Source organism: Puma concolor, chromosome E2 (genome assembly GCF_028749965.1).
Source record: "Puma concolor isolate L17-30 chromosome E2, mPumCon1.1.hap2, whole genome shotgun sequence".
Taxonomy (NCBI): domain Eukaryota; kingdom Metazoa; phylum Chordata; class Mammalia; order Carnivora; family Felidae; genus Puma; species Puma concolor.
In genome coordinates, this window is record NC_141681.1 from 58,476,154 (window position 1) to 58,499,757 (window position 23,604).

The 23,604-nt window shown below is 42.8% G+C and overlaps 1 protein-coding gene and 1 pseudogene across 1 annotated transcript in view; both read right to left on the minus strand.

The window, feature by feature from the left end:
• The window catches only part of LOC112851106 (uncharacterized), a 76,269-nt gene that overhangs the window by 30,036 nt on the left and 22,629 nt on the right, over positions 1–23,604 (minus strand). The gene's annotated exons all lie outside the window — the stretch shown is intronic.
• LOC112851136 (eukaryotic translation initiation factor 4E pseudogene) lies at positions 21,650–22,859 on the minus strand (annotated as a pseudogene).

The window sequence follows — 23,604 nt, forward strand, 5'->3', positions numbered from 1 at the left end:
GCTACAGCGCTGAATGATTCTCGATATGATCTCAAGACTTGCTGGCATCAGAAAAGGCCACTGCCTACCATGGTCAAGTTTGATCTTCTAGGAACATGGGGTTCCTTGTCTCCCAGGCATCAGTGGTCTGTTGAAATCTCAAAGAAGCTACAATTAGTCAAGGTATAAGCTAGCGAGCATAGCTCAGTGGGTTATATGTGTGCAGCCACTGTAGTGCTTAGAACAGTTATAGTCTGAGAAAGACTGTATTTGGACAATAACATAGATACGTTATTAAGTGTTCATTAAGCTCTCGCTCTATGCACACACACAGGTTACATGGTGCTGTGCTGGGAACCTCAGGAACATGTATGTGAGTTAATCTTCATCATACTTTTGGGCTTGATAATAGGTGTCCCATATTTCCCCCAGAATACAGATGCTGGGCCCTGCCTTTCTGTTTGTTTTGTTTTTTCCTTAACACTGATTATATAAGATTGGAGCAAAATATGGATTAGAGGAAGATACAAAAGCCTGAACTGGAACTTAAGAAGTTCAGACTGTTGACTAAGAATGAAATTGGCGGGGCACTTGCATAGCTCAGTCAGTTGAGCATCTGACTTTGACTCAGGTCATGATCTTGGGGTTTGTGTGTTCAAGCCCCGCATCAGGCTCTCTGCTGTCAGCTAGAGACTGGAGCCTGCTTCGGAATCTGTGTCTCCCTTTCTCTCTGCCCCTCCCCTGCTCATGCTCTGTCTGTCTCCCCCTCTCAAAAAAAAATAAATATTTTTTTAAAAAAATTTTTAAAGAATCAAATTGCCATGAGATAGACCCGGAGAACGTAAAATCTGAACTGTATGTACAGAGATTCCACACACGTGTAAAAATTGCAAAGACTGACAAAATAAATTAATACGTATTTGAGAAGAAGAAGAAAAGTAGGAGCCTGGGACTTTAAAGAGAAGGCAGGCACTTCAATGAAAGATGAAAGGAAATATTTGGTAAACAAATATTCTCTGAGCCACTCAAAAACAAATAGGGCATAGAGGACTTTGCTCCAACGGGCCATACTAGGTTCCTCGCTGTTAATCACACCTAGTTGATGTCACAGTATATTTGTGTGTGGTGACAGCAATCATCCTGGGGCAGTTTCTCTATCTAAATTCTTTTTAGGCAATGAAGCGGGAGATAAAGACATTTCCTGAATCTGTTGGATGCAGATTGCTTTTTAACTCAAAATGAGCTTTCTGCCAAAGCAGCCTGTCATGGGGCAGCCTGGGCTTGGTCCATACAAACTGGAGGATATTGTGTGGAATTAAATACAGCACACAGAAAGAAAAAAAGAATACTGCATGAAATCATATAGAATCTTTAAAAAGTTCAAATCATCAAAGCAAGGATGAGAGTATTAGAAATGTTGAGATAGTGGTCCAATGAAAATGTGAAAGTTAGGGACGCCAGGGTGGCTCAGTCAGTTAAGCATCCAACTTCAGCTCAGGTCATGATCTCGTGGTCCATGGGTTTCAGCCCTGCATCAAGCTCTGTGCTGACAGCTCAGAGCCTGGAGCCTGCTTCGGATTCTGGGTCTCCCACTCTCTCTGCCCCTCCCCCACTCACGCTCTGTCTCTCTCATTCTCAAAAATGGATGTTAAGAAAAAAAAAAAGGAAAGAAAATGAGAAAGTAGTGGGAACCCTCACTAAAATGGAGTCAGGAAGTTTCAGCAGGGGGAGCTCTCAAACCCTATCACTCACAGTCAATGGCAGATCCAAAGAGAAGGTCTTGACCTTCCACAAACCTGACCTTGGAGGTAGCTTATATTCTACTATTTCAGCCACAGGAAGAGATGTTTTACTCATTTCTCCCAGCCAACAGCTCAACCAATGAAAATCCACCGTCCTTCAAAATACCAATTTAGTCTAAAGGACTTCGAGTTTATAACAGACTTCCCAACTTACTCCTGTCTCTTCAAAAAAGCATGTCTCTTGTTTCTTCCCTGGACCTGCCTATGGTTTTGCCACAGCCCATACATATATCCCTAATTACAATTCTTTGTTATTCCCAAATAAACCCTTCTCCTGCTGGTAAAATAACTGGTAGGTTTTTTTCTTTTTTTTAATGTTAATTTATTTGTGTGAGAGAGAGAGAGAGGCAGCACAAGGGGGTAGGGGCAGAGAGAGAGGGAAACATGGAATCCGAAGCAGGCTCCATCCAGGCTCTGAGCTGTCAGCACAAAGCCCGAAGCGGGATTAAACTCACACCCCTCGCGATCATGACCTGAGCCGAAGCTGGACGCTTAACCGACTGAGCCACCCAGGCACCCCAGTAGTATTCATTTTTGAAGTTAAATGTTACAAGGTTCACTCCTGCTGATGAGTAAGTATTGGACTTCTCCTGTAACAGCAGAGTGACTATAATGTATTGGACACTTGTAACTTGCTAGGAGAGAGCATCTAAAGTGTCCTCAGCACACACAGAAAATTCTTCACTCTGTGGGCTGAGGGATAGGCTCATTAGGTGGATTGTGGTAATCGTTCTGTAGGCAGATAAGGTTAGGGGTCTACAGAAAAAGGAAGACAAGGCATAGATTTCCTAACATAAGACAAGTCCCTTTAGAGCCCCAGCCATGTTAGGATCTATACCAGCACTACTTACCCAAAGCACATGTTTGGTGAATGTCCTGGGATATGTCAAAATTGCAGAAAAGTAGACATCAGTAGTTAATGATTTTAAGGCAGCCAAATGGAAAAACAAATATGCACTACCAGGCCAGGAGATAGTCTAGTCATAACAGAGATAATAAACCCACGGCAAAACTTCCACTGCTGTTTCCAAAGTAAAGATGGACTTCACACACATTCTTGAATGGTTTTGGGGGAATTAAACCCCTCTGAGCATCCAAATACCAGACTGAAAGAGCCACAGAATGGATGATGACCACCCACGGTGGCCCTGTGACTTCAATCAACCAGGATCTGGACTCTTGCCAACGTGGGATGACTTTTGAGTGAGCGTATACTAAAATGTCCTTTGCCAGGCCCCTTCATAAATATGCATATGCCACTAGCTTAAAACTTCCCCCAAGTCTTTTGTCTGGGGGAGTCACCATTTTAGGAAATGTCCTTGGGGTTCTTATTTGTTGCAAGGAAAACCTGTCTTTTTCCTATTCTTTGGCTTGGTGGTGTCTTTTGGCTCAACCCCCACCAAGAGGTGAAACCACATTCGGGTTACAATTTAAGAATATATACGGATATTTGCTTTCTAAACCTTCAACAACAACTGGATATTCATGAATGGAAAAGAAGATGCTGAAAGAGGAAACACAAGAAGCAGAGAATTTAATAAAAAGGACAGAAATTTAGGCACCAAAATATGTAGTTCTCTGTTCCTATATATCTGCACTTGGGTTTCAGCAAAAAGTGAGTACTTACTTTGCAGTTGGGAATAGGCAGCAAGCAAATTTTTGATCTCCTTTAATCTGTTTGTATGAAGGGAGAGCCCAGAGTGGGGCCAGACCTGGAAAATTTTCAGAAGGTAGATCTGGGTGGGGCTGTGGGGGATAAAGGTACTAGGCTTCTGATCTCCCTGCTTATGGTATATTTCCAGTTCTGTCTTCCTGACTTTGTATAGGGGACAATGACATTTTAAGAGCTGCCCTAAAATGTGCTCCTGTTGATTATTTTGAAATTAAAGACACTTACGAAACAGCCTACACCTGGGGCACCTGGGTGGCTCAGTGGGTTGAGTGTCTGACTTGGGCTCAGGTCATGATCTCACTGTTCATGGGTTTGAGCCCCACATCAGGCTCTGTGCTGACAGCTCAGAGCCTGGAGCCTGCTTTGGACTCTGTGTGTGTCTCTCTCTCTGCCCTTCCCTGCTCGTGCTCTATTTCTTTCTCTCTCTCAAAAATAAATAAACATCAAAAAAAATTAAAAAGAAAAGAAACAGCCTATGCAAAAAGAACACTGACTCACATTTAATTGCAAAACAGAAACATCAGTCTCCATGTAATAGATACCTTTCCAGCACCAAGAGGTAAAGAGACATTCTGTCACCAAAGACAGAAAAGAGCTGAGGTCTGCATGAACAAACCTTACTTTTCATTAATTTATTACCACTACACAATTTCCATTTAATTCCTTACTACCTGAAGGCCCAAACAGCGGTTTCCTTTATGCTGTCAAATCCTCACAGACTTATTGTCTCTTTCTCTACGAAGTATAAAAACTATTTGCATTGGTTATTTCTATGGGTTTCAATTTCATTATTGGGCTTTTATGCGCATGTAATTAAACTTTGAGATTTTTGTCTCCTATGACTGGTCTCAGTCAATTTGATTCTTAGACCAGCTAAAAGAACCTTGAATGGTAAAGGAAAATTATTTCTCCCCAACAACGTTTTCCCTAAAGTCCTAAATAACTTAAAGTGCAGGGTTGAATATCTGTTCAAGCCCATCTATAAAGAATTAGCAATCTATCTGCATACATGATGAAATTCTTTTCCATCTGGGTTAAGTACATTCTAAATTTGATCACCTTTTTTTAACACCTTGTTTCAGTGCCAAAGGTGATGGCCATTGAGTCATATCCTGGGACACACTGGAGGCAAAAATGGTCATTTTCAATGACGAGTTTGTGTCCATTCATGCTAAAGGCGATTTTGCTTTCAGTGGCTACAGGAGAGCTCTGGTTAATAAGATGGAGGAGAAGTGTCTACGGAGGCAGGACTTCCCTCAATTTATTAGAAATGACCTCAAATCAAAGTTTGTATGTACTATCAGACTCTTTCCTTATTCCTTCTTAATGCATGAGATACAGTTTGATGCCTGATGGTGGGTAATCCTATTGAGGCCATGAGAAATCAAGGATAAACACAGGGGTGCCCGGGTGCGTCAGTGAAACATCTGACACTGGTTCAGGTCATCATCCCACCGTTCGTGAGTTCGAGTCCTGTATTGGGTGAGCTCAGCCCCACACTGGGTGAGCCCCCCTTGGGATAAGTCCCACTTCTCTCTCTCTCCCTCCCTCTGCATCTCGCTCAATTGCTCCCTCTCTTTCTTATTTAATACAAGTGTTACTCTTTTCTTGGTATAGCTGAACAGAAACTAACAGCTACAAAATGAAATTATTATATTTTCATTCTATCAATGTTAAATGTGAGCACCACCTGCTACCCACCACCATCATAATATTGGTTTAAACAACTCAGAAATTATTTCCACTCCATACCCAACATGTGTAAGGGCAGCAAGAGCTGTGAAGGAACATGGAGATTTCTGGCCCAAGATTGGGTGCGCTGTTTGAAGCAGAAATGCTCACTGCCTGCTCCTCAACTAATCGGTCCCTGGCACAGAGCCCAGACCATGAGACGGTACTAATCACGGGGCTGAGTGGGAGTGAGGGACATACCTGCCAGCAACGTCTGCATCACTGGAAGGTCATCCATCTACAGCGAATTAAACCTATGTTGGGGTTATGCACCTGGCATACTGGTGCTCTATGGAACCACTGCACTCACCTTGCTGATTCTGCCTGTTACAGTGTCCAGGAGGCTTCCTCATTTCTGCCATGTGACATTTTCTTTTTTTTTTATTTAAAAAAAAATTTTTTTTTAACGTTTATTTTTGAGACAGAGAGAGAGCATGAACAGGGGAGGGGCAGAGAGAGAGGGAGACACAGAATCTGAAACAGGCTCCAGGCTCTGAGCTGTCAGCACAGAGCCCGACGCGGGGCTTGAACTCACAGAGCGGGAGATCATGACCTGAGCTGAAGTCGGACGCTTAACCGACCAAGCCGCCCAGGCGCCCCTGCCATGTGACATTTTCAAGACATGTCCACGGTATTTCCATCACCAAATACCCCACTTACTATCCACTGTCACTAATTTAGGCATGAGAAAGTTCAGTAATCGGTCACTCGACAGCATCTGGCCCTCAGTAACATCCAGGAATTCATTTAAGTTATGAAGAAAACAGGGCACCTGGCTGACTCAGTAGAGCACACAACTCTTGATCTCGGGGTTGTGAGTTTGACCCCTACATTGGATGTAGATAGAGATTACTTAAAATCTTTAGGGGCGCCTAGGCTGGCTCAGTGGGTTAAGCATCCGACTTCGGCTCAGCTCATAATCTCATGGTTCGTGGGTTCAAGCCCCTCATCAGGCTCTGCACTAGCAGTGTGAAGCCTGCTTAGGATTCTCTCTCTCTGCCCCTCTCTCACTTGCATTCTCTCAAAACAGATAAAACTTAAAAAAAAAAAAAAAAATTTGAGCCCTGGTTAAACTTTTTCTCAGATAAACAGCATTGATCTGATCTCTCTCCATTTATAAAGGCCCTGGTACTTTTTTAGGTTTGAGTCCTCACTGATGTGGTTTGAAGTATTGGGGATGGAGCCAGTGGCCAAGAAAGAAATCTTGAGTTGTCTTTGGTGCAAAAAGTTGTTTTCATTAAAGCACGGGGACAGGACCCATGGGTAGAAAGAGCTGCACCGGGGTTGATGGATGACTGATTATATACGTTCAGGTTGGAAGGGGGTTAGGGATAGCATAAGTCTCTAAAGAATTTTGGAAGCAAGGTTTCTAGGACCTTGAGGGAGCTAGCTGCTGTTAGGAAAAAAGGTCATTTACCACTGTTTAGTAAAAACTCAGTCATAAGACCCTTCAGATGTATATCAGGGGGTCATAAGCTTGGAAGATAATTGCCAACATAGATCTTGGGGTGGGGGTGGAGATAAAGGAAGTTTCCAAAGGAATTGTTATATGTTAAAGTGGACTTACAGGGGGGTGCTTGAGTGGCTCAGTCGGTTAAATATATGACTTTGGACCAGGTCATGATCTCACTGTTCGAGTTCCAGCCCCATGTTGGGCTCTGTGCTGACAGCTCAGAGCCTGGAGCCTGCTTCAGATTCTGTGTCTCCCTCTCTCTCTGCCCTCCCCTGCTCGCACTCTGTCTCTGTCTCTCAAAAATGAATAAATGTTAAAAAAAAACTTTTTTAAAAAAAATAGACTTACAGAATCCTGCGGGGGCAGGGGGTGGGGGAGGGGGCAGATAATGTTAAGCTACAATTCTCTTTTTCCCTTAGCAAAGTGTCAACATCAAGGCAGCTGAACTCGTAGAATAATGTCACTCTGCTTGTTTCAAGGACTTGTCAAGGGGCTGTGGGCAGTGAAGAAATTTTTTAATTGCCTTTGTTTCCCCCATTATTCCCCCTTAACAATCTTTACCCTTAAATCTTTAAGTGTGATGAGGGTGGAATGTCTCATCTTCTGTAGCTTCTTCCTGCCAAATAAGGGACGTAGAGATGTCCCTACCTATGAGTCAACACTGGTCAGTTGGGGACTTATATGTATAGGAGTTAAAAAAGCCAGAGGCAGCTGAGTCCAAGGGAGACCGCATGTATGGACCTTCCCAAGTGGAAAGGATCATCTGTCAGATTGAAGCTATGGCAGTCAAAGAGTCTGGGCACCAGGTGGAGGAGAGACATGGGAAAAATCAACAAAACCTGATTAGAACACCAACAAGAAAAAGCAGCTCAAAAAAGAGTCCTTTGATAGTTGACATAAATCTTCTTCGAATCCAAGAGTTTGACCAATCGTTAAAGGAAAGAGAGGGATCATTTAAAGGGCCAACTTGAGCATTCACATCTGTTAGAAACCTAGAAATATGTTTGTAGTAATCTGGAATGTATGCCCAGCACTGTCTTTGTGATAGCACATGTCCCCGTTTCTGCAGCAGTTAAAACATCTAATGCCATTTTATTTTGTAAAACTGCCTTATGCATTTGTGTCCCTTCAGTATTTAACAGGGAAATGCTACTTTGAGTGTCATTTAAGGCTTTGACCACGTACTTATTTCCATGTAGCAAATAACATCCTCCAGTCCCAAAGAGGGATCAAAGGTGGTCATGCCAATGAAACAGACATGTCCACTGTTGTTTTACACTTAGAAGGTCGGCTGGGTTGCTAATGGTCCATGCATCCAGGCAAAACCCAAAGTACAGGGGCTTATCCAGCCTGGGTGAAGCCATGGCCACAAGTTAGAGCCACACACACACTGGGTGGCATTCAGGGCTCATCATCTAATTCTGGGCCTCCTTGAACTACAGTTAGGATATCACGGGCCATTTGGTTTTGGAGGGCCACCTTTCCAGAGCACTGTGGATACCAGGCCAAAAGTAAATAGCAATTAATTTTTTAAGGCCTGAGCTGTTTGCTAAGTTATCTGTACACTAAAAAGGATCGTCTGTTGTCATTTTGTGGAGACCAAAGTCATCCAAGTCTAGGGACAATTTCTCCTCGCAAGGTTTTTGTCACCTCGATGGCCTTTCTACTCAAATGAGTAGCCTGGTGTAAACCCTGTTTTACCTTCCACTGGCTATTTGGTGGAGGTGGGGGGGATAAATATTTTTCCCTCATTATTAACAAGCCAGTCCTGTGCATTTTTTGAACATACTCGTTCCTGGACTATGTGAATGTCTCGGTGTTGAACAGACTGGTGTTATGGACTTTACTGGAGTTAGACTGGTTTAAGACTTAGCATTTGTTTATTTGGTGCTGCCCACTTGGCTGCAGGGCCTGCCAAATTGTTTCCTTTAGATCCTAAGGCCGTATCTTTTTGCTGTCTTTTGAGGCGAATAACAGTCACCTCCGTCAGCAGGTGTACAACCTCAAGAAGAGTAATCACTTAGGGCCCATATTTGACTGGGGAGTTGTTATGACTTGATTATAATCCCCTTTTCTTCCAAATTGCCCCATGTAAGATTAGGAAGGCACACTTAGTTTATTTTGAGGTCCTGTGCCAATTTTAAAGCACAGACGAGTACTGTTATCGCTGCTTTTGGGGCAGATCTATTTGCTGGGAGGGCTTTGGCTTCAACAGTTTGAGTCAGACTGACTACAGTCTATCCAGCTTTTCCTATGCCCTTTTCTCCCATGAAACTTCTGCAGGGGCGCCTGGGTGGCTCAGTCGGTTAAGCATCCAACTTCAGCTCGTGTCATGATCTCACGGCTCATGAGTTCGAGTCCCACATCATCAGCACTGAAAGCAGTGAGCCTCCTTCAGATCCTCTGTTCCCCTCTCTCTCTCCGCCCCTCCCCCACTCGCTCTCTCAAAATTAAACATTAAAAAAAATAAAGTTTGACAAGTGTTAGGTATTATTTGAGGGATATCTAAGAGCATAGCCTGGTATTTAGTAAGTCGACCTCCCATCATCCACTGGTGGCCTTTGGTCTCAAAGCACTCTGGCCCTGATGTGGAGTCATTATTGTCAGGGACTGTTCCACTGTTAAGTTTCGAGGCTTCTTCTACCAGGAGGGCTGTTGTGTACTTGGATAAAGCCTCTGTTTGGAATTGTACATCAACAGAGGTGGTTCCTGGGACAAATAGGACTAAGGAATAAAACCATCAAGAAGCTCTCTTTGAGGTCTAGCCTTACCAGTATCCTAATTATGAGGAATCACTGACAAGTGCAAGAAGACTTGTCTCAGGAGATCAGGGCATCCCCAAGTACACCATCCAGTCCAATCATAAGGAAAGTTTAGTCATCCATTATGCCTACAAGTCCATAGTTAACCCCACGGAGTGGGGTACGCTCTGGCTTTTAAGGAGAAATTTTTCCATTCCAGCCACACAGAACTGATCAAGGTGATAGCTGAGTGACATAATTATTGAGGAATCTATCCCATTTTCCAGCTGTTCACATATTCACATATCCACAGAGTCCTGTTATCCCCAGAGAATAATAGGCATGAAGACTGTCTATACATGAGCTATTGTGTCAATTTCTCTGAAGTTCACCTCAAATTGTCCGGCCTGGGCAAACAACAAACAACCAGAACTGAATATCCGTAAAGATCAGTTATTGAAACATAGTTTTTTCTCTCCATAATCACCCTTATTTCCAGAGAGAGCCAAATGAGGGCTAATTTGATTGAAAAACAAATCCAATTTTTAACAAACTTGGCCTATTATTTACATAAACTCAGTAAGAATAGTCAATGACCATACAGATCTTTTAAAATCGTTTTACTTAGGGGCGCCTGGGTGGTTCAGTCAGTTAAGGTCCAACTTCGGCTCAGATCATGATCTCGCTGTTTGTGAGTTCAAGCCCTGCGTCAGGCTCTGTGCTGACAGCTCAGAGCCTGGAGCCTGCTTTGGATTCTGTGTCTCCCCCACTCTCTGCCCCTTCCCCACTCGTGCTCTGTTCTTTCTCTCTCTCTCTCTCTCTCAAAAATAAACATTTAAAAAAGTCTTTTTGGGGGGCACGTAGGTAGCTCAGTCGGTTGAGCGTCCAACTTTGGCTCAGGTCATGATCCCCCAGTTAACGGGTTCAAGCCCCACATCGGGCTCTGTGCTGACAGCCCAGGGCCTGGAGCCTGCTGCAGGATTCTGTGTGTGTCTCTCTCTACCCCTCCCCTGCTTGTGCTCTCTGTCTCAAAAATAAACATTAAAAAAAAAAGTTGTTTTTTTAATTTGCTTTACTTGAACTTCTCATGAGGAATCTAGATTGAACTTTTAGTAGCCTGTCTAGGCCAGAAGCCAAGCCAAGTACTTGCCACCAAACATGCCTGCAATATTTGGGTGAATTCCTCTGCTCAAGATCCCCAAGATATCCTCAGATTCCTACACTCGCCAGGAAGTGACATTCTCTACTCACCTGGTGAGGCTGCTGGGAACTTTATAAGAAGGTATCAGGCCAACATCCCCAAGAGGCACCATTGGCTCCGTGTTTCATAAAGTCAACATCAATTTCTTAAAGACATCTGGTCATATCTGAGTCTATGCATGCCTCTCAAATATGACATTCCAGTCAAAGCTTTGGTAAAATAACCAATGTTTCCAATGGTGTCCTGTTGCAAGGAGAATAGATTCTTTATGGAACTTTTGCAAATAACTATGACTGCCAAGGAAGAAAGCATACTCACTGAGACTTTTTGAATTTCAGAGGGTTCAGGTAGAGAGAAAAGTTAAATGCTTCAATTTCTTCACAAAGGAATATTTTATCATATTTTTGTCAGTCATAGATACCTTAAGAGAAAGTTTCCTTAATCTGGAAGAGCAAACATTAGAGAACCAGCAATGTTTCAAAGAAGAGTCATAAAAACTAATCGTTTTTTTTAGTTCATTTTGTCCCATGTTACTAATTCTTCAATTTGTTTTTTTTTTTTTTAATTATTTTTTTAACTTTTTTTATTTATTTTTGAGATAGAGAGAGACAGAGTATGAACAGGGGAGGGTCAGAGAGAGAGGGAGACACAGAATCTGAAACAGGCTCCAGGCTCTGAGCGGTCAGCACAGAGCCCAACGAGGGGCTCGAACTCACGGACCGCGAGATCATGACCTGAGCCGAAGTCGGACGTCTAACCAACTGAGCCACCCAGGCGCCCCACTAATTCTTCAATTTGAATGCAACCGTTTTAGTTCTGGAAATTCTTACCCATTTGAGTTTTAAGATCTTAAAGATATGTATTTGTCCTAAAAGTCCTTTTTATGAATCCCTTTATATGCTCTGTAAGAGCACTGGAACAATTAAAATGACAAGGACCCAGAAATTGACATTGTTAAAGAACTGAGAGTTCATTATAGTGCAACTGACAGGGAAAGTCAGTGATTTCTGTGACACAGAACACAAACACCTCCATAACCTGCACATCTTGATGACCTTAAACTACAACATACCAACGAAACAAGACTAATTAGTCAAAAAGATTCCCTTTAAGATCTAAATCTTGGGGAAGTTTGTTAAAACCTTAGAAAGTTTTAAAGCACATGCCTAAATAGGATTAGGATCACCAAAGGCCTGATAAAGTCAAAACACAGAAACTGGTTTTTCTAGGCTGACAAAGAAAAAAGAAAACCATTTTGTTTACATTTTCTTATCAAGAGAAAACCAACAATCCAGGAAACTTTGTCTTTTAAACAAGAGAGTAAACAGAATGTGCTTTTTATTTTTTTTTAATTTTTAAAAAAATGTTTATTTATTTTTGAGAGAGAGAGACAGAGCACAAGTAGGGGAGGGGCGAGAGAGGGGGAGACACAGAAGCAGAAGCAGACTCCAGGCTCTGAGCTGTCAGCACAGAGCCCGACGTGGAGCTCGAACCCACAAACTGCAAAATCATGACCTGAGCTGAGGTCGGATGCTCAACCGACTGAGCCACCCAGGCACCCCAGAATGTGGTTTTTAAAAATCTATTCTGATTTCAACTTTAGTCCATCCTGACCACACATAAAATTCCTTTCCAAAGATTTCTCTTCACAAACCTTCTACAACTTTCCTTTGCATTCAGATTTTTGTCCCAAGCCATTGCTCTCCAAACAACCAGGACAAAATTACCTTCAACAAAAATGTATTTTCATTCCTCACATTTTTCTTACACATCTCCTTCTTTTCTACATACAGAGTTGCTTCCTTTACTTCCGTCAGTCTTAATTACATTTAGCAGAATGTAGCATTCTTAGGAACTTTAGTCTCCACTGGGAACTAAGTAGTAACCAATTGTGAACTGTTATACCAGAATTCTTTAGATGGAAAATTCATGAATCAATCAAACAGAAAGCACGTTTACCAACAGACCCAAATATCCTTAGTCTCTCAGCAACAGGAAGTCAACAGTAGATATACCTTATGTTTAGTAATCAATGCCTTATCCTATTTGGAAAACACATAGATATCCAATGAATTCAATCCAAGGAAAGTTTTAAAGTCTCAGGTTACCAAAAACTTTGAAAGCTATCTTAACAATTACCCATGAAATCTTTGAGACAAAGTTAACCGTTATTTTTTTTTTTTTTTAATTTTTAACGTTTATTATTGAGAGACAGAAAGTGAGCAGGGGAGGAGCAGAGAGAGAGGGAGACACGGAATCCGAAGCAGGTTCCAGGCTCCAAGCTGTCAGTACAGAGCCCGACACAGGGCCCGAACTCACAAACCCCAAGATCATGACCTGAGCTGAAGTCGGACACTTAACTGACTGAGCCACCCAGGCACCACAACCATTATTTTAAGTCACCTTTTTATTACAAATTGCAACAGAGAACACGAGCTTATTTGACCTTTAGTAAACATTGGTGGAATGAAAGTGTCATATTTAATGATGATAACTCTAAATTTAGACATGTCTATTTTAATTAAACCACAAACTTAAGTTTGAATACCAAATTATGTTCCACCTGGGTCCACACAAAAATCCATCAATTTAGGGGCACCTGGTGGCTCAGTCAGTTAAGTGTCTTGACTTTGACTCAGGTCATGATCTGGCAGTTTGTGGATTCAAGCCCCACATCGGGCTCTATGCTGACAGCTCAGAGCCTGGGGCCTGCTTCAGATTCTGTGTCTCCCTCCCTCTCTGCCCCTCCCCTCCTTGTGATCAGTCTCTCTCTCAAAAACAAACATTTTTTTAAAAAGTCAATTTGTGGGGCGCCTGGGTGGCTCAGTTGGTTGAGCATCTGACTTCAGCTCAGGTCATGATCTTGCAGTTTGTGAGTTCAAGCCCCGCGTCAGGCTCTGTGCTGACAACTCAGAGCCTGGAACCTGCTTCCGAGTCTGTGTCTCCATCTCTCTCTGCCTCTCCCCTGCTCATTCTCTCTCTCTCTCTGTCAAAAATAAACTTTAAAAAATAAAATAAATAAAATAAAATAAAATAAAATAAAATAAAATAAAATAAAAAAAGTCAATTTGTTCCCCATTGTCAATTTTTACCTGGGACACTGGTGGGGAAATCTGAAGTGGGTGGCCCAAAGGGGATGCTCTTTGCTCCCTGACAGCAAGGGTAAGAGGAGAAGGCAATGGGTGCCAGAGGCACCAAGGATGGTATAGGAACCACTTATATAGACCGCACTCCAAGTGGTACAGAAACAGGAGGGAGAGGCAGAAGAGGCGAGGTGCTGCCAGAAGGCAGAGAGAGAGGGCTCCCAGTTCTAAACCTCAGCCGATTATATGTCAGGCTGGAGAAGACAGGGAATTTCCCCAAAACAAAGGGAGTTTTGGGAACTGTTTGGGAATCTTTCTGAAAGTCCGCATCCAGAGATACTGACTCCAATTATAGCCATTAGCCTGGAAAATGAACGGGAGAGAAGCCTCCACATCTATTAAGAGGAACAGTGAGAGTCAGCGTCCCATTCATTAGGGATGGCCTGTGTTTTGTCCAGCAACCTGGGTTTATTTGGAGGCCTGTTTAGGCAATTATCCTCCGATATGTCAGGAGGGAGTTAACTGGCCTGGTTACTGACCAGACACGTTCTGCCAGAGCCTCTTAGTTCCAGATCCTGACTTACAGCCCTGAAGGCCTGGACCTAGGGTAACTGTCCATTTGCCCTATTTCCTGCACAAGAGATCTAACTGATAAAGCCCACTGAGGCCATGCAGTGTTACAGATCAGTCCTTTCCTAAATTTTGTAATCCGAATTGTTTCCAGTGGGTGAAAAGGCATTCCAAGGGAAAGTCCCTGGGAACTGAAGAAGAGAGAAGGTCCATTACCAAGAAAAGGGGAAGGGGAGGCAGAAGAGACAGAAGTGCTACCAGAAGGCAGACAAAGAAGGTTCTAAACTTCATCAGCTGGGACAGATGAGAAGGCACCATGGTTTGTTTGGTTTTGCTTTTTTCCCACCAATGTGGAAATAGGCTGTCCATGTCATGCCAGAAAAGGCAGGGAATTTCCCCAAAACAATGGGAGTTTGGGCACCTACTTGGGGATATTCCTTAAAGTCCCCATCCTGGGGTAGACTAACCACACTTGGCCCCAGTTTTAGCCATTATCCCCGGAAATGGATGAGGGAGAAGCCCCCCCACCCCATACAACAAGGGTAACATGAGTCTGTTAGGAGGAGGAACAGTGAAAGAGGGTCAGCGTCCCCCTCGCTAGGGATGGCCTGTTTCCTCCAGCAACCTGAGTTCTGAGTTAGAAGGAGGCCTATTTAGGTAATTATCATCCAATATGTCAGGAGGGAGTTTACTGGCATGGCTAATAACCAAACACATTCTCCAACAGGCCCTTAGGTCCGGATCCTCCTTTACAGCCTTGAAGGCCTGAACCTAGGGTACCTCCATCCATTTGCCCAGTTTCCTATAGAAGACATCTGATAGATCCTACTGAAGCCATACAGTGTTATAGATCAGTTCTTTCCTAAACTTTGCAATCCAAACTGTTTCCAGTGGGTTAAAAGGCATTCCAAGGATAAGTCCTTGGGAACTAAAGAAGAGAGAAGGTCCATTACCAAAAATCCCACCCAGCTCCTTGTGTCGAAAGCAACCGGCGGCATCCTTCGAACGATCACTGCCTGCCATAAAGGGCCCGTAGGAAGGATGCTAGTCTCCCCCCATTCCTCGTTGTACTCTAGGCTACAGATGGGTGCCTGTTGAACGGACTAAGTACCGTGCCTTATGGTGGCCAAGCCTTCTAGTGACGGCTGCACTACTGCCTTCCTGTGAAGGCTGTGCTGTTGTTTTTATTTTTAATCTTTTTATTTATTTTTTTAATTTATTTTTTATTTAAATTTTTTAATTTATTTTTTTAATTTACATCCAAGTTAGTTAGTATATAGTGCAACGAAGATTTCAGGAGTAGATTCCTTAATGCCCTTTATCTGTTTAGCCCATCCCCCTCCCACAACCCCTCCAGCAACCCTCCGTTTGTTCTCTATATTTAAATGTCTTATGTTTTATCCCCCTTCCTTGTTTTTATATTATTTTTGCTTCCCTTCCCTTATGTTCATCTGTTTTGTATCTTAAAGTTCTCACGAGCGAAGTCATATGGTATGTCTTTCTCTGACCAATTTCGCTTAGCATAATACCTCCTAGTTCCATCCACGTTTTGCAAATGGCAAGATTTCATTCTTTTTGATTGCCGAGTAATACTCCATTGTATACATATACCAAATCTTTATCCATTCATCTATCAATGGATATTTGGGCTCTTTCCATACTTTGGCTATTGTCGATAGTGCTCCTATAAACATTGGGGCGCACGTCCCCGTTCAAAACAGCATACCTGTATCCCTTGGGTAAATACTTAGTACTGCAATTGCTGGGTCATAGGGTAGTTGTATTTTTAATTTCTTGAGGAACCTCCATACTGTTTTCCAGAGTAGCTGCGCCAGTTTGCATCCCCCTGTGCTGTTTTCTAACCCATAGAAAATGCTAAAACAGTTTTACAAGGGGAAATCACCCGATTCGGTAGTCTAAGTAGTTAGCAGAGGACACTGATGGAAAACGGTAAAGATAGAAATCCATCATGGCCTAAGCAACATTCCATCACAAGTAGTCTTTACAAGCAACCTCTCTAGGAAATGGCCCCCACTTGGAATTTAACTCAATCGGGTACTGGTTTCGGCCGGCTTCCAGGGCAGGTCCTGCAGCCAGAAGTAGCTAGACCAGGGATGTGGAGAGGATCACATTAGAACCATGAGGACTCACATAGGAGTCTTAAGACTGGCAGCAATGCTAGTCACAAGTGGCTGTCCCATGCCCAAGACAGACAACTTTGTATAAGGAAAGGAATACAAAAGAGGGCATCAAGTTTCTGAGCCTTATTACCATCGCGGCCAAGGTACTAACTTCCAGCCAAAAGGCAGGCTTTCTCCTCCATAGGGTAGCCACGGGCTAGATAGAGGATTGCAGCCTGAGCAATCCACAGGAAAGTGTTCCAATAGACCATACTCCTTGAAAGGCCCCTGAAATGAAAGTAAAGGAAGAGAAAATAATACTCCTCAGGTTTGCACCAAGGCTCAGAGTCCAAATGAGAAGGCTCAACCCCACGTTAGGACACCAAATGATGTGGTTTGAAGTGTTGGGGTCCAGAGCCAATGGCCAAAAAAGAATTCTTGAGATGTCTTCAGTGCAAAAAGGCGATTTTATTGAAGCATGGGACAGAACCCATGGGCAGAAAGAGCTGCACTGGGGTTGTGACAGATGACTGTTTACATACATTCAGATTGGGGGGAGGTTAGGGATGGCATAGGTCTCTATGGAATTTTGGAAGCAAGGTTTCCAGGACATTGAGGGGGTTAGCTTTTGTGTAAGAAAAGGTCATTTACCACTGTTTAGTAAAAAATCAGTCATGAGACCCTTCAGATGTACATCAGAGCCCATATGCTTGGAGTATGATTGCCAGCATATATCTTGTAAGGTTAGAGACAAAGGAAGTTTCCAAAGGAATTTTTCTATGTTAAAGTAGACTTAACATGGGGCGCCTGGGTGGCGCAGTCGGTTAAGCGTCCGACTTCAGCCAGGTCACGATCTCGCACTCCGTGGGTTCGAGCCCCGCGTCGGGCTCTGGGCTGATGGCTCAGAGCCTGGAGCCTGTTTCCGATTCTGTGTCTCCCTCTCTCTCTGCCCCTCCCCCGTTCATGCTCTGTCTCTCTCTGTCCCAAAAATAAATAAACGTTGAAAAAAAAATTAAAAAAAAATAAAAATAAAAATAAAAATAAAGTAGACTTAACAGGATCCTGGGGGGTCAGGATAATGTTAAGCTAAGATTCCCCTTTTCCCTTAGCAAAGTGTCAACATCCAGGCAGCTGAGCTCCCAGAGGAAGGTCACTCTGCCTGTTTCAATGGGCCGTAAGCAGTAAAGAAATTTAATTTTTCAGTTGATTTGGTTTCCCACATCACTCACTGAAGTTCTAGTTTTACTACACAGGTAAAGTTCTTCATGATGATTCATTCTCTGACGCTCAATGAGCAATGATGAATGGTTCAAGATCATCCCACATTTATGATGTTTATAGGTTTCTTTTTTTTTTTTTTAAGTTTATTTATTTTTGAAAGTGCGAGCAAGTAGAGAAGGGTGCAGAGAGAGAGAGGGAGACAGAGAATCTGAAGGGGGCTCCACACTGATGGCAGACAGCCCAACAACAGGCCTGAATTCACGAACCACGAGATCATGACCCAAGCTGCGTTAGACACTTAACAGACTGAGCCACCCAGGCGCCCCTAAAGTTTATAGATTTCTGAACTAGGAGGGATTATTTGTTGGTAAAAGACTAAAGAACCCTCACTAAAGGGTCTCTCAAATTGATTCCACTTAGCATTTTTAAATTACTGCTGTTCAGAAATATTTGACTAGATAAGCCAACCCAACCCTATTTTCAAAATGGTTCAAAGAATTATTTTCAGCCTGCACTGGGTACTTTTCCACATTTTCCAACTTTTCTTTCCATGAACTTGAACGTTTAGATATTTGGTCTGAGTCTTCTCGTGCAGTAACACACTGTTTTGGAAAAGTAGCCAACTTACAAAGGGAATTTTTCCAAAATGTTTTATATCCTTCATCATTTTTGGCAAGAAGATTCTTATTGTGGCCACTTGTCTCAGTTTGGATATGTCCTTCACAAAATCCCTGCTGTCCTTCACTGTCTTCATCATCGTCCTAGTCTATCAAGTGAAAAATCTCAAGGCCACTACTACATGAATGTCTCCCCACTGAGACTCTGCAATGAAGTTTCTATGTGTGGTTTTGGCCGGAAGGCCTGCATGTCATGAGAAGATAAAAGACATCAAATAACACAGAAGAAAACTCATTGCCCTTACTACTCGCAGATGAGTATACTTAAAAACTCTAATATGCAGGGGCACCTGGGTAGCTCAGTCCATTAAGCGTCTGACTTTGGCTCAGGTCATGATCTCATGCTCATGAGCCCATGTTGGGCTCTGTGCTGACAGCTCAGAGTCTGGAGTCTGGTTTGGATTCTGTGTCTCCCTCTCTCTCTGCCTTGCCCCCCACTTGCTCTCTCTCTCTCTCTCTCTCAAAAATAAACATTAAAAAAATTTTAACAAATAAATAAACTCTAATATGCAAAGATAAAATCAATCCGAGAATGTCAGCAAGATAATGGAGTAGGAACCATGAGGACTTCATTCCTCATTGGAGACATGAATATATACACAATATATAACCAAAGAGCACTTTTGGGACTCCATAAGCCAATCCAGAGGTCACAACAAGCCATCAAAGGTGAAATCAAGAACAGTCACATTGAAAAGGGAAGGAAAGTTTGTCACATGTGCCCATAAGGGTTGTCTTCCTTCTCTAGCACACCACGTGATGACCGTGAGAAAACTTTCAATCCCTCCTTTTTGCCTTGGAGACAAAGAGAATATTGGACGATGTGTCCCAATCTGTGACTTTTCGTGCAAGTGCATCAACTTATTTCGTTTTGCATGGCACAGAGTACAAGACAGAATGGCAGATAGCATGAATGCACCATTGGTTGTCATGAGTCAAAAAGGCGAATACTGTGTTAGCACCGGAGAAACTGTAGTCCTGAAGATGGACATCAGGGAGAGCAAGATATCATGCGTGTTTAAGAAAGAGAAATTTTTGGTTACTGGAAAGTTACACGTACAACGACCAAATGGGTGTGAGAAGATACAATTATTCTAGTCCAGCTGGCTGTTACTGGTGTTCTCCTGAAAACACCACATCCATAAAGACTAGAAGACAGGGGCGCCTGGGTGGCTGAGTCAGTTGAGCGTCCGACTTCGGCTCAGGTCATGATCTCATGGTCTGTGAGTTCGAGCCCCGTGTCGGGCTCTGTGCTGACAGCTCAGAGCCTGGAGCCCGCTTCGGATTCTGTGTCTCCCTCTCTCTGCCCCTCCCCTATTCATGCTCTGTCTCTCTGTCTCAAAAATAAATAAACGTTAAAAAAAAAAAAATTAAAAAAAAAAAAAAGACTAGAAGACATAGCTCGTTTAAATTCCCAAATCTCAACAAGAGATCAAAAATCATACAAAGAGACAGAAAAACATGGCACAGTCCAAAAACCAAGATACAGGGGTGCCTGGGTGGCTCAGGTGGTTAAGTGTCCGACTTCGGCTCAGGTCATGATCTCATGGGCCATGATCTCATGGTCCGTGCGTCGGGCTCTGTGCTGACAGCTCAGAGCCTGGAGCCAGTTTCAGATTCTGTGTCTCCCTCTCTCTCTGCCCCTCCCCGACTTGCTCTCTCTCTCTCTCTCTCTCTCAACTAAATAAACATTAAAAAAATAAAAATAAAACTGGAGAGCCTGAGTAGCTCAGTCAGTTAACCATCCGACTTCGGCTCAGGTCATGATCTCACAATCCGTGAGTTCGAGCCCCGCATCGGGCTGTGTGCTGACAGCTCGGAGCCTGGAGCCAGTTTCAGATTCTGTGTCTCCCTCTCTCTGTCCCTCCCCTGTTCATGCTCTGTCTCTCTCTGTCTCAAAAATAAATAAAGGTTAAAAAAAAAAAAAAAAAAACAAGATACATCTGCGGAAAGTGGCTGTAGGCAATGGGCATCTATATTACTTGGTATACAATTCAAAATAACCATCTAAGTGATGATTAAATAGCTAAGAGTAAATAAATCAATTAAATAAAATATGGAAACTATTCTGGAAGAGTATGAAAATCAAGGAATGAACAAAAAATGAGAGCTAAGTACAATAACTGAATTTGAAAATTCACTAAAGGCATTAATTATGACTTGATCAAGCAGAATAAAAAACTAAAAAACTTGAAGACAAGTTATTAAAATTATCATGTTAGTTAAAAAAAATAATAAAATGTGGGCATGGGACGAATGCCTGAGGGACCCGTTGAACACCATCAAGTCAACCAATATATTCATCAAGGGGACCCAATACGGTACTGAGAAAGAAAAGGGGGCAGAGAGCTTGTATGAGCAATTAATGACTTAAATGTCTCTCCTCTGCGGAAAGAAACAGACCTACAAAATCAAGAAGCGCAATGAATTCCAAATAAAATAAACTAAAAGGCGTCCACACAGATACACAATACGATCACACTGCCAAGTATCACAAACAAAAAGATTTTATTTTTTTAATTTTTTTTTTCAACGTTTTTATTTATTTTTGGGACAGAGAGAGACAGAGCATGAACGGGTGAGGGGCAGAGAGAGAGGGAGACACAGAATCGGAAACAGGCTCCAGGCTCCGAGCCATCAGCCCAGAGCCCGACGCGGGGCTCAAACTCACGGACCGCGAGATCGTGACCTGGCTGAAGTCGGACGCTTAACCGACTGCGCCACCCAGGCGCCCCATAAACAAAAAGATTTTAAAGGAACAAGAGAGAGCAACTCAGAGGATACAGGAGAGTTTTTACAGAATGATCGGTGGATTTCTGAGCAACAACCTTGTATAAAGAAAACCATCTATAGTCTATTAATAGTCATGAAGGAAGGAGCACCTGGGTAGCTCAGTCAGTTAAGTGTCTCTTTTTTTTTTTTTTGCACAAAATTAATGTTTGTGTCATATTCCTGGATCCTTCACCAATGTTACATGAAAAAAACAAAAGCAAAACAAATGAAAAACTGAAATCAGAATCACTAACGTTATCAAGTAGGGAAACAAATAAATTAAAATCTAGCAGCCCTCAGCAAGAGTACAGCAAAGACAATGCTGTAAAAAGAAACAAAGAAAATTGCTAGAAAACTGTACGCATCATACTCTTCCAAACCAGCAAAATATGCTCCTGCATACAATGGAACATAAACAGAATTTTTTTTCCTTTAAGCTACAGAAATGCAAGTTCTTTTTTAAATATTGTGGATGTGTAAAATGTGTTTATAATGGTAATTCTACTAAGCCATTACAGAGTGGGCCAGGAACACATTCATGGATTCTGGGGATGATGTGTACCGTAATTCTTTGATTGGGATAGTGGACACTCTAGCCAAACAAACAAAAAAAAGCGAACACAGAAGTACAAGACAAAGGCGAATGAGACTTCTCTTATATCTTAGCAACATTTAGATGGAAATCAAATTTAAATGCAGTCCACTCTGCTTTGGAAGAGGCTTTGGTTCAGCTCCCAAATCTCGACTGCTTGACGCAGTCTCCTATGAGAATACTCAGAAGGTGTTTTCTCAAACAGCAAACCTGTTTTTAGTGGTGGAGTCGCTCTTAGTAGCTGTATCTGCATGGGACTGATAACCAATCACTATCTTTGGAGGAAGTCCTCACCTTTCCTTGTATGCCCTCCCTATATGTGTAACAGCCTCTCTGTTTTCACATTCAGTGGTCCATATTGCTCTCTTGTCACCTTTAGCTCTAACGTTAACAACAGCTCCACATACATCACCGCTGGAGTCATCGAAAGATTCTCCAATAAGGCACGGCAGTGTCTCTAGCCAAAAGCCATCCAGATCACTTCGTCTCTGCCGTTCGATGTAATTAACCATCGTCCTCCTCGTTTGATTTTTCTCATCTTCCCACACGGGCTCAATACCATCCTCAAAAAGTGAGTAGTCACAGCCAGGCATTAAATTACTAGACAACTGGATGTGGTTGTACAGAGCCCAAAAGTCTTCAACGGTATCAAACTTAGAGATCAGCCGAAGGTTTGCTTGCCAAGTTTTGCTTTTATCATTTTTAAAAAACCAGAGTCCCCATCTGTTCTGTAAAGGAAGTTTAATACAGTGTTCTGGGTTAGCACCCTCTTGATTAGATTCTGTTTTCTCTTCTTCTGAAAGGGGGTGGGGATTAGGAGTAGGGGTGGTTTCCGGTTCCACAGTCGCCATCTTGTGTCTGATCTGACACAAGTCACATCAAGTGTCTGACTCGTGATTTCGACTCAGGTCATGATCTCAAGTTCGGAGTTCAAGCCCCACATCCGGCTCTGCACAGACAATGTGGGGCCTGCTTGGGATTCTCTCTCTGCCCCTTGCCCTCTCACTCTGTCTCTCTCAAAAGAAATAAATAACATTTTTTAAAAATAGTGGAGGAGCGGGACCCCTGGGTGGCTCAGTCGGCTCAGCTTCCGACTTCAGCTCAGGTCATGGTCTCAGGGTTCGTGAGTTCAAGCCCTACATCGGGGTCTGTGCTGACAGCTCAGAGCCTGGAGCATGCTTCAGATTCAATGTCTCCCTCTCTCTGCCCCTCCCTGCTCATGTTCCCTCTCTCTCTCTCTCTCTCACTCTCTCTCTCAAAAATAAATAAACATTAAAAATTTTTAAAAATAAAAAAAATAAATGGTGGAGGAGGCCTGAGTGGCTCAGTCAGTTTTAACGTCTGACTTTGGCTCAGGTCATGATCTCATGCCTTGTGAGTTCAAACCCCACAGCAGCTCTCTGCTGACGGTGCAGAGCCTGCTTCAGACCCTCTCCTCTCTCTGCCCCTCTCTCTCCCTCTCAAAGATAAATATTTGTTTAATGTAGCATACGCACACCATGAATACTTTTCACCTTTGGAAAGGAAATAGATTTTGTCACATGATACAACTTAGATAAACCTTGAAAACATTTTAAGTGCAATAAATGACTCACAAAAAGTCAGATACTGTAGGATTCCACTGAGGGGAGACAGATGGTCGTGGTGGTTGCTCAGAATAAAAGCTGAGTACTTATTGAAACACTGGAGAGACTACAGCTGCAGACAAACACCAGGGACAGTAATGTATCATGGGCTCTAAACAAGAAACAACAAAGCCTTTTTTAACTGGGATATTACAAAAACACAGACATTACACATCCCCAGATTAGGTCTGACAGGCCCCAGGATTATTAGCGTAGTTGACTGTTATTTTTGTTCTGCGGTACAAAGCAAGTACATGAAGCCTGGGACCAGAGGTTTTTTGAATTCCCAAATCTCAGCGAAAGATCACAAGGTATACAAAGAAAGAGAAAAATGTGTTCCAACCAAAAGACCAAAAATAGGGGCG